A 12,537-nucleotide genomic window follows, 5' to 3' on the forward strand; every position below is an offset into this window, starting at 1 on the left:
TTTATTTCATGCGACATCATGATGCAGGTGGTGCAGTTTTTGAGCTTTCTTGTTTAGTATGTAGAATATTGTGTTCACAACTAATGAATTCCTTACGTTCCTTTTATCGATATCCCCTTGGCTCATGAATCTGTAATCACACAGGCATTTTTCCCTTTTACATTGACAGACTGATTGGTTTGCCTAAGTTTCAGAGGATCAAAGGTGAAAGTCTCTGCTGAGCCAGCCGAGCCAGCATCATGGGGCCACGGCTCTGCTAACAAGGCAGAGCGGGGACAACAGTTCCCTGCAACATGGACTCTCAGTGTAAGTTTCCTTCATTTACTATGATGAATCTCATTGCCTCTACTCCTGTGGAATAAGCAGCAAATCTGACGAGAAAAGCTGTAAAAAGCAGGGCATACTGTCTGGAACATTCTACAAGTCTGAAAAACATTAGTTGTGACTCAGGGAATTCACACTTCATTGCTTTTTACAAAGTGAATTTTCTTCAATCATGCAGTAAGTTTGTTTATAACTGCGAGGTTCCAATGTGAGTTTTCAATATTTATTTTCATGATTTTTTAAAAATAGCTAGAGTCACAAAATGAAGGAAGTGTGTAAATCAACAAAAGGGAAATAAAGAAAAACACACCTATGGGCACTTGCATACCAGGATAACATCTTTTAAATCAGAAATATCTTTCAATAAAACTAGTCTAGTCACCCCAAGTTTATAAATTGACTAGAGAAGATTGAAATTTATTGAAAATACACAGAACAGAGTTTATAGATGAGAAAGAAGCCCATGGAGTGGGCTTAGCATGTGGATACAATATTAACAATTCTGCATTTACCACCTGGTAGGTACTGCTCTCTACATTTCTAAAAAACCTATTCTCTTTCTTAATCAATACAAATGCCAGATCTTTTTTTAAAAAAAGATTTATTTATTTTTATTGGAAATTCAGATATACAGAGGAGAAGAGGCAGAGAGGAAGATCTTCCACTTCCCAAGCGGCCACAACAGCTAAAGCTGTGCCAATCTGAAGCCAGGAGCCTGCAGCTTCCTCTGAGTCTCCCATGCAGCTGCAGGGTCCCAAGGCTTTGAGCCTTCCTTGACTGCTCTCCCAGGCCACAAGCAGGGAGCTGGATGGGAAGCGAGGCTGCTGGGATTAGAACTGGTGCCCATGTGGAATCCCAGTGCGTTCATGGTGAGGACTTTAGCCACTAGGCTACTGTGCTGGGCCCAAATGCCAGATCTTTAAGCAGTCTTGCTGAGCTAGGGGAACTACTCTCTGCCTTCCTCTGTGCTTGATCACATGTCTATGCCTTAATATTTATTGAAGAAACAGTCTGATTAGCAATATCTTGAATGTCCTGCCTAATATATAAAGTTGAAATTAACATGATTTTTAGGTGCAAAGAATCACCAGCAGGTTCAAAGGGTCAGTCTCTAGACTCCACAACATCATATGGCGTGGTATGAGTTGGATATAGCGATGCATTCAGATATTCAGTGGTAATTAGATAACCTGTGTTTCTGCAAACAAACAATCATGGGCCTGTAAACAATTTTGCAAAGTTACATCTCAGGGTGGGCATTTGGGGCATGTGGGACACCTGCAACCATCATATCTGACCCAGCTTCCCGCTAATGCTATGCTGGAGGACACCCGGTGCTGGGCCAAGCACTCAGGCCCCTGGCGCCCACATCACGGACCTTGATCGAGTCCTGTGCTCTAGGCTTCCACCTGGTCCAGCCCTGGCTGTCGCAGGCACTTGGAGAGTAAACTAGCACATAAAAGATCTTTCTCTGTTTCTGCCAAATAAAATGAAAATATTGCTAAAAATTTAAGTCACAAAACTTAAGAGTAGATTAAGTATAGAAATCAAGGTGTCCTGTTCACATTTTCTAATACAATTTTATTCAATATTTATCTGCATACTTCCTTTGGGTTTTCTTTTGTTTACTTCTTCTTATTTAGAAATTTAACCCACACACACATAAAACAATCATATCTATTTAGAAGTACTATGTGGTACTTCACTACATGTAAACATTGTACAATGTCCAATCAGGACATATTTAACTGCTTTAAATATTAAATATGTCCAATCAGGACATATTTAACTGCTTTAGCAGACATATTTAACTGCTTTCAAGCAGTCAACACTTCTATTTAGTAAAAGCATACAACATTTGATTTCTAGTTGTTAACAGAGAAATATACCACAAAGTAATATTATCTTCATCCTACTGTACACAGCACTTAGGAATTTATCAACCCTCCCTCCCCAGCTCTAGTTTCTGTGAGGCTACCTATTATAGATGCCACATGAGTGGGATCATGTGACACTTAATTTTCTGTGCTTGGCTTATTTCACTTAAGAGTGTGACTATAGGGCCCGGCATGGTAGCCTAGTAGCTAAAGTCCTCACCTTGCATGCACTGGGATCCCATATGGTGCCAGTTCTTATCCCGGCAGCTCCACTTCCCATCCAGCTGCCCGCTGTGGCCTGGGAAAGCCGTCAAGGATGGCCCAAAGCCTTGGGACCCTGCACCCGTGTGGGAGACTCAGAAGAGGCTCCGGGTTCCTGGCTTCAGATCGGCACAGCTCTAGCTGTTATGGCTGCTTGGGGAGTGAATCAATGGATGGAAAATCTTCCTCTCCGTCTCCTCCTCTCTGCATAACTGACTTTAATAAAAATAAAACTTAAAAAAAAAAAAAGGATAGTGACTATGTTCCCTCTATGTTGTAAATGACAAGATGTGATGCTTTTTTCATGGCTGAGGAATATCCCACTGTGTGAAGGTCTTCTTTATCCAGTCAGCAGTGGATGGCCAACTGTTCACAGCCTGGTAAAAGATGCTCCAAGTATCTGGGCCTCTGCTACCCAGGTGGGAGACGTGGATGAAGCTTCTGGCTCCTGAGTTCAGCCCGGGTCACTGCAGGCATCTCAGCAGTGAACCGGCATGTGAAAGACCTCTCTCTTTCAAATAAAGAAATAACTTTCAAAAATTTATTACTTTTGGAGACATGCATTAAGTTACATTGAAATCCTAAACATTTTTAGTTTAAAAATTCTTACATGTTTTCTGACCTTACTATTTCTGAACTTTTAATACAGAGATTAATTTATCCATTATATTCCACAAATTTCATATAATTACAAGTCACTTACGTTTATTAGCTGAATGTATTATGCCAGAACATATTCATAGGACGTGTGAATAAGAGCTGAAAGGACAGACGTAAGATGTGATGAGGAGGAAATACAAAATAAAGAAACTAGCCTATTTAGGTAATTACAAATTACTACCCATAACTGGACTAACAAAATGTTCACATAATTTTTTTTGTTCAAAAATAATTATCAAAAATTTGTGCAGTTCAACAGGCAAAAAAAATTTAAGATTTTATTTGAAAGGTAGAATGAGAGAGAGAAAAATATTCCATCCACTGGTAAATTCCCCAAATGGCCATATAACCAGAGCTAGGGCAGAGGGTAGCCAGGAACCAGGAGCATTTACCAGGTCTCCCTAGTAAGTGCAGGGGTGCAAGGACCTGGGCAATCTTACACTGCTTTTTCAGACACCTTAATAGGGAGTTGGATTAGAAATGGAACAGTCAGGCCTTGAACCAGTGCCTAACCAGGATGACATTACGGCAGGTAGCAGCTTAGCACATTATGCCACCATGCCAGTCCAGGATAAATAATTTTATGGTTGACCCCATACAAGTGCAGCACGGACAGAAAAATGACTCAGTAGAGCAGTTCTTGCAATTGGCATCTTGTTTGGCTGCCTTACATTGCATACCCAAATGAATAGAACCCATTTCTGGTTCTACAAGAGCAAATCAATAGATAAACTCTCTCCAGCTTCAAGATGCCATATGTTCTTTGCTATCAGGACAGTCTGGCTGCTCACTAGCAACTAAGTCCACTCAAAAAAGAAAAAAAAAGGAAAAAAAAAAAAAAAAAGAAAAAGAGAAGGAAAACTGGCTTGTTGCCAACCCACATGAATTCCGGCTGATTCATCCTGTTTGTTTAGCTTCTATATCAGCTTAGTTAATGAAGCTGTCTTGCAATGTATTTGTTCAGGAGTCCAGTCAGAGAAACTTCTTCCTAGGAAAAAGGTCCAGACTAAGCTTGGAGATTGAAGATGAAAACAAATCTAACTGGGGAAAGTTGGAGCTTCACATTTGCCTTACTCAGGGCTGCGTCAGCGTGTCCTGGACAGCCAGGATTGACCAGGGCTGTGGAGCCCATTCCATCTGTGTCAACAGACACTGCGTTGTTAGGATGGATAATGATGTGCTTCCCTTCAGTGCATAAGGACCAAATCTTCCTAGCAAAGAAGAAATGTAAGACCAGACGGTGGTTTTAATACTAACCCAGAAGCTTTAGAGTAACCATTTGTTTTTCTTTCTTAATTTCAGAAGAGACAGCCATTATAGTCAACTTCCGCGTTGCTACAAGCCACACCATCTGTGAGCACATATTATCACACAATTTAATTTCATTTATTCTTCACAATAACCCTACTAAGTTAGATACTATTTTGACCTTATTCAAGAGCAGCCTGTCCAAGTTACAAAGGACAACCAAGATATGCAGGAAAGGACAGCAAGCTCGAAAGGGATCGGGAGGTGCAGGTACAGAGGAGCCAAGACTCAAGGTCTAACCCCAAAGGTCACATGTTGCATGTATTTCTAAACACGACTGGTGGCAGGCCTTCCACCCAGGGCCTCCAAAGCATGTCTGGTGACAGACCTCAGAGTAGTTTTCCCAAGCCCTCTAAGGAATGGATTTCTCCCTCCTCTTCGCTTCCATACATTCTGTATGTTCTTTTGAGACGAGAAGTCTTTCATTCCAGTGTCCAGGAGCCAACCTGGAGGAGCTCTCACCAAACACAGGACAACTTGGACATTAAAACAGATGCCTGCCACGGATTAAAGCACATAAATCTATAAGACTTCTGACTTACCTCTCGAGGTTGCTAAGGCGTTGGCTCATAATCATAAAATTGGCAAATAAAATAAAATAATCAGCATCATTTTTTGTACTTTAAAAATACAAAACAGCAAATGAAGAAAAGTTTCTAAAGAATTTTGAAAATGATCACTCCGCAATACGTAACGATGTGGAGCATCAGAATAACAGCATGTCAGCTTACCTGTCACGAAGCAGCCAGGCATGGGTACCTTCTGCTGGGATTCCACAGAGAAGTACACACCATACAGAGAAATCAAGTAACGCTTCTACATCTAAGACCTTACAGAAAAGACGGTGATGGAGGAGCATTTTTAAAAACTTTTAAAAATTGTTTAAATTTTATTTTTGACAATTTCTACATATTTGATTAGGGTATGAAGGGTCAAGGGCAAGAGGAAAGTGGATGAGACCACTGTTATCACATTTTCTTTTTTCTTTTCTGTATGGGGGGGTGGAGGAGAGATAAGGGGAGAAGCCACACCCAGCCTACCACCCATCCCAGGGTCTCCAATGTGGGGCATGCTCTGAGGGTCCCGCTCAAGTGATTTTGATAGTTCAGCAGTTCTGTATTGCTGCCAATCTTGTCACTCCAATCATGATTAAATCTCTGCAGACTCGACAGGCTGACACAGTCCACCTTAGAGTCCCTGTTTGTCCAGGTAGACTGCCAACTCTTGGCTGGGGTAGTTGATTGATTTGTTCTGTCCTCTGTCCTCTGTTATGGTACCAGGTATCCTCTGCAGGTTCCAATGTGCTGCCATGATAAAGGAGCATGTTAAAGAATATCATGAAGCTTCTATCAGTTGCATCCAGAATGTAGAAAATTCTACAGAGATTCTACCTTCAATTTGAAAAATAGTTTAAAAATGATAAAGGAAATTAACTTACAGATTATAAAGGACTGAAGATGAGCCCGGCACGGTAGCTGTTGTGGGGTGCGAGCAAGATCACGCCAGACATGTCTAAGGTTTATTAAGGAGTCTTTATTAAACAAGCTGGGTGATAACAGGGTCCACTAGAAATAGTAAACCACACATCCATATGGCAGTCCAATCAATCAAAACCCCAAGAGGAACAAATGGTCATTACCCTGAAGTCCATCCGTCAAATTGAAAACATATGTCCCAGCTTCCCCAGCAACATTAGTTATCCTAAGAGCCATGTAGCAAATAACCTGGACACACTTCCAAAGCTGCAGACATTCACCTTTCCCTGGCTTCTCTGCCCACAATCCACTACTGCTGGGCCTCACCTCTCCTGGAACTCTCAATAGTACACAAATTAGAAAGACAAAGCACCTTAGCATTGCTATCCTCAATGTCCCACCCAAGCAGTAAACACAGAGTGAGGAATACAGACACACAGGGGCCATGTTCAGAGGATACTTGTCCTCAGAGTCTCTCCGTGGGAAGCCAGAGAGCAGGCAGGTACTGGGCAGGCCAAGAGTGGGAGTGCTAGAGCAACAGAAGCACAAGACCAGGAGAGTGAGGGAGCCCTCCTTATCATGAGCCTTTCCAGGGGCTTATGAGGGGAGTGGATAAACAATGCAGTATTGCCCCCTCTGAGGTTCCAGGTGATGACTGGCTTCCAAGCTTGTGATCCTGAACTAGATGCCTACCTCACCACAGAAGCTTAGCGGCTAAAGCCTAGCATGTGCTGGTACCCCACATGGGCGCCAGTTCATATCCCAGCGGACCCACTTCCCATCCAGCTCCCTGTTTGTGGCCTGGGAAAGCAGTCAAGGAAGGCTCAAAGCCTTTGGAACCTGATCTTGCATGGGAGACCCGGGAGAGACTCCTGGCTCCTGTCTTCAGATGGGCTCAGCTCTAGCTGTTGCAGTCACTTGGGGAGTGAATCAGAAGACAGATCTTCCTCTCTGTCTCTCCTCCAATAAAAATAAAATAAATAAATAAAAATAAATCTTTAAAAAAAGGACTGAAGACATCTAACTAGTCGCATTCTTTTCTGGATCCTTACTTGACTAAAAGAAAGGCCTTTCTTCTTGGGATTCAACAAGAAATTTGAACACAAAGTATTAGATAAAGTGGCAGCCACGAAAACAGGCCTTTCAAACGGACGAGTCCGGGTGGATCTGTTGACTGGCAGTTCCAGTTGCTGCGATCCAAGCCTGCTGTGGTTTTCAGTGGAGACTGTACTTCTACTGGCATTTCCGTGCCAATATGAGCAAAACAGAAATACACTGACAAGTCTGCTCCTGCAAAAATATGAGGCTACGCAGAGCAAGCACGGTTGGTTAGAGGACTCTCCAACAACCCTGCTACACTCTTCTAAGAACGTGAGTGTGGACTGACTTCCTGCCTCCTGTCTCCTCTTTCCTTCACCACACTGAGGCCTAAACTGAGACACAGCACTCTCCAACTCCTCTAGGCCTCCCTCCTCTTTTCCTCACAAGTGTTTCCTAAGAAGTCTTTTGCATCTTTGCTTCTCAGACAATCCAAAAGCAAACAAGTGTAATTGAGGAATTAGGATTAATTTTGTTTGGTAAACTGCAGTAGTTATTATTCCTTAAAGTCTTTAACATTAGGGTCAGTGGGGTGCCTCTAGAATCAGCATTCCATATGGGCACTGGTTTCTGTCCTGGCTGCTCCACTTTCAATCCATTTCCCTGCCTATGCCCTGGGAAAACAGTGGAGTGGAGGATGATTCAAATGCTTGGGACCCTGTACCCATCTGGGAGACCCAGAAGAAGGTCCTGGCTTTGGAAGCTGAACCAGCAGATGCAAAATATTTCTGTCTCTCTGTGTAAATCTGTCTTTCCAACAAAAACAAATGAATCTTTACACACACACACATACACACACACAGTTACCTGGACTGGATCCTATAACAGCAATAAAAGTTTTGGGAAAAACAGCACACTTGAATCATGTATGAATGTCAATAAGTAATAACATATCAGTGTTGAAGAAATGTGATGTTGAGGGCATATAAGAACTTCACATAATATCTTTCACAATAAATCTGTAAATCTAAAACTTCTCAAAGCTGTTCAAGTGCAAAAACACAAAGTAGCTTATATAATTAAAACATCATTTCATTAATGCATGGCCTGAATCAATAATACAGTTTTTCATTTTTAATCATGGGGACACAATATTGTACTAAACTAGCTAGAAAGTGCTACTGATTTCTAAGCTCAATAAGTCAATTTTAAAGCTTCAGACTCCTCAGATTACACCAGCCCTGGGTTGGTAAATGCTGAAAAACAAAAAATAAACACAAAACAGCGACTTGCATGAAATATACATTTATTTGTTTCAATCAAGTTTTAAAATTGGACAAAAATGCATTACTATTACCAAAAACCTTCAGGCAATATCAGAGATAAAACCTTAACACAGAACAAAGATTTCATTCCACAGTCTCTTGGACTTGAGAATGCATTTGAGATCCAGAGATAATACTAAACTAATGGGGTTATGTCAAGCTGCCAGTGCCCACACTGAGGCTTTTCCTGATACGATCTTTTGCAGGGTAAGCAACAAAGAAAACACCAGGCTCTTTTTTTCCTTTCCTTTTTTTTTTTAAACACAATGTACAAAATGAAAGACCAAGATCTTTGTTTTAAAATAAAAATACTAATAAAAAAAAAACATAATGTACTAACTTGGAAGCTTGACCCACATCAAAATTATCTAAAGCGCTGGAACAAAAGATAACTGGGTCTTACCCCCAGAGTTTCTTATTCAGGTGTTAGGTGGGGCCGAAGAATTTTGTTTCTAAATAGTTCCCAAACAAAACCAATGGTACTAGTGAGGGGAACACACTTTTTAGAACTCCTAGCAAAACATTTAGTAGAACAAAGATCATGTCACAAAAATACGCCATAGACCAAAAAATACAAAGTTTCGCAAACTTTGTACACTGTGCAAAATACTTTCTTAATCAATACACTGCATATATATGTTTTTACAAATAAGATAACACATAAAGTACCTAACATGCTGCCTAGCATACCTTGTTACTAAGTTACTAATAAGTAAATGTTTTTAGCTTACATTAAATTAGGATTAAAGTCATGTTCAAATTGTTGACTAACTGAATTGTTATGCTAAGATAAAGCTAAGGTGTACTGATCTTAACAGGGTTACAAGAAACAAGAGATAAGTTTAGACTTCCTAGGATCATCAATTAGTATTCCCACTAAAATTGCCATCAACATTCTGATTTAAATAACAAAGATAATGAATGTGAACATAGCTGGAACTTATTTTCAGGTAGTAATGTTGTCCTGAGCCATCCATGCTTAAAGGTTTTCAATCTGCTAATAAAGGCTAGTATTTTCTAATTATCCTTAATACTTGTACTAAAAAATAAATGTATTTTGACAAGGTGATTTTCAGATTATACAAATGCAGATTTTGCATACCTTTGACATTTTTACTTATGTACTTCCATTCAATTATCTGTTCTCAGAAATCTGCTTCTGTAATGCTATGATGTCCACTGATGACATCATCTACCTTTGGCTAACCACAGCAAAACGTGCACAGTTTAAAGGAATGCAAGTTTTTCTTTGGATAGAGGTCGGTAATGCAAAGTGTGCATTTTACACCCCCCAGTGTATCTTAACAGAGACAGCAACTGCATATAAATGGATTAAGACAGCACAGTGATTAATTCAGTCTACTTTAAGGTGAGAAATATATAAAACAGCAAAACTTTTTTTTCTCACATGCATAGAAAAAGGGTTTATCTGTTTCTTGTTTCCCATGTTACTCACCTAAATGTCAAAAGAGGGCTTCTCCTTAATTTAAAAGTATTTTGATTCAGTGATAAAAGTTTTTGAAAAGTTAGAGTAAAACTTTGCATCTGTCCCAGGATTAAGAAGGAAGCTTTTCTTTCCAGGCTTTTAAAATCACTATCTGCTTAAGCATCCAAATAAAATGAAAAGGTTGTAAAGGACATTTTAATCAATCCTATAACTTTAATATGAAGGTCAGCATTAAATAATTCTTTCCAAGGGTTGATCAGAAATCAAATGTAACTTCTTGTGAAGAAGAAGAAGAAGAGAAACTGCAGGAATGCGATTAAGAAAGGACTTGGTAGTTTATAGCTGGTGGTAGACAATGTGTGTGCATGCATGCATAGACACATCAGTTCAAGAAAAGAAACGAGGATTTGATGAAGCCTAAGATAAAGGGGTCCAGTTTCAATTAAGATTGTAAGAATTCACAGAAAAAATGTTAATAGTCTCGCTGGTGGAAAACATTCTGACTCAAGGACTTGAGGCATTATCTACACAAACCGACTAAGGCCGCCTGGCTCCCTGCTGGACATGTACGGCGTCACCGAGAAGGCTAATTTAGAGGTGCAGGAGTAAAGCACACTTTGCTTCTTTACTTCTACAGGTGTATGAAGAATGACAGACAAAAGGTTATGTAAACCATTTACTAAAAGCAAAGACTGGATCGATACATTCCCAGAAAATGACTTATCACTGCCCAATTATGAAGGACCTGAAATTCTTAGCACATCACTAGATTCAGCTTAAAATCATATTCATTCTGAATTAAGAAATTACTCAAGTAGTTCTAAAATAGATAAATTTCTCAGTCTGAACATATGTACATTTCCTCACTTATTTAAGGCACCTCATAAGGAACGTATTCAGATCTTAACAGTATCTTCTTCCAAAACAACAGACAAAACATAGATCTTTAAATTACTGCATACTGTTTCAATAACAGGCACATGGCTGGTTAGATAAACATAATGATATTATCCTTTAGTTTTTAAAAGTAAAATTCATGGTCAGGATTTCACTAACATCATAGCAGGGAAATAGATAGTTAACTGTAGAAAAATAAATGAAAATTTACTCTTTTAATGAATCTTTACTTTTTTACATGCAAAGCATATTAAAAGTGAATCTATGTTGTCTTTTCCACAATAAAAATCCATGCAATGGAGGATTAAAGCTGTCTACAGTACTAACATGTTCAATATATGACTCACATATTTTCCTAAAAAAATTTGGATGACCTGAATTGGTTGGTTGTTTTCAACGAAATAGTAAGCTATAGCTTTTAAAGGGTCTATGCTAATAGCGGCAGCCATCTGCTACTCAAATTTGAAATACATATGCCTACACAACAACAAAAAACCTGAATAAACTTAATCAAATGTTTCAAGAAATGAGTTCACCAAAAAGAAACACATCTATTAGGTATGAAGAAGAGAAAACAGAACACAGACACTTACTCAGTGTCCATCAGGTGGCCATCACTAACATTCTGTTACTGTGACTGACACCTCCTGAGCTGGAGATCAGCTTTAAATAACCTCAAAACAAATCACTAATCAATACTGTATATGGACATGCTGCTCTGAAACCACATCTAAATAACATCAATTACTGATCAGTGTATTTGACATACACTGAATTCTTTCACTTTAACTGCTATAAATTACTTACAAGAGTTCTTTTCCTAACATGCAATTATCTAAGAACATGGTAAGCTATTTCCCAATATATGTCAGTTCTCTCACTCCACCATTAATCTATGTTGCAATAAATTAATCTACTTATTAGCTAGATCTGAAAGGTAGTAGTTGGGTTAGTAACAGGAAATGTACTTTTGAGTGAACTATCTGCTTTAGACAGCTAAGACTGCAGTTAGTGCTACCGATTACACTACACTGACTGTACACTGAAGAGCTGAAGAGTGGACTGTATTCACTGACTTAAAATTTCTGCAATATCTATAAAAATAGTATATCCAGTGGACTGATAAACACTTGCTGACGTAGATATGCAATTTGACACAACCCACATATCTATATTCCTCTCACATATGATTATTTTGGGGGGAAGCTGAGGTTATAGATTTAACATACAGGGGTTCAGTTTCTCTTCTAGAATGGTGCCAGTCTTTTTATAAAATTTATTTTGCTTATAAGAGGAATAAATTCCATGTATTTCATACACATAATCTTAAGAATACAATGAGATTTCCTACTCTCCCTTGCTCGCTCCCACTCACCAGACATAAAGGAGAAAAATCAACAGCATGGAAGGGAGGGGTATCTTTCTCTGGTATTCAGACTTTCTCACTCACAAGTATTAAACTCTCAATTTAATGGAACATAAGAAAATATCATACTGTTTACCGCAATATGAACTACAATCCTCATCAACACAGTGTCCTTTAGGTATGAGAGCCTAGTTCCTTCCATGGCAAAAGATCCCAAGCTCCTGTTACAAATTAGAACTGCTTCAGACACAACATGAGAATGTTGAGCACTATGGTAAATTTATGAATCCTAAATGCTAGGTCCTCTTCACTGAACATTTTTCCTCAAGACTTGTGTTGAGTTTCATACTGGAAGACTAAGTAAGTGCCAATACTGTTGTAACTTATTAGTCAAACTCAGAAACAATTATAGAAAACTATTCCAAAAGAAAAAAAGCCATCACAATACCCATGAATGTTGTCCAGGATAAGATCGGTGGTCAGATACATGACTTTTGCTATTTTTTCTTAAGGTGTTAAAAAAAGGGATGTTTCTACACTGTCTTCAACACAGTTATGA

The sequence above is a fragment of the Ochotona princeps genome, chromosome 15 (genome assembly GCF_030435755.1).
Source record: "Ochotona princeps isolate mOchPri1 chromosome 15, mOchPri1.hap1, whole genome shotgun sequence".
Classification (NCBI taxonomy): domain Eukaryota; kingdom Metazoa; phylum Chordata; class Mammalia; order Lagomorpha; family Ochotonidae; genus Ochotona; species Ochotona princeps.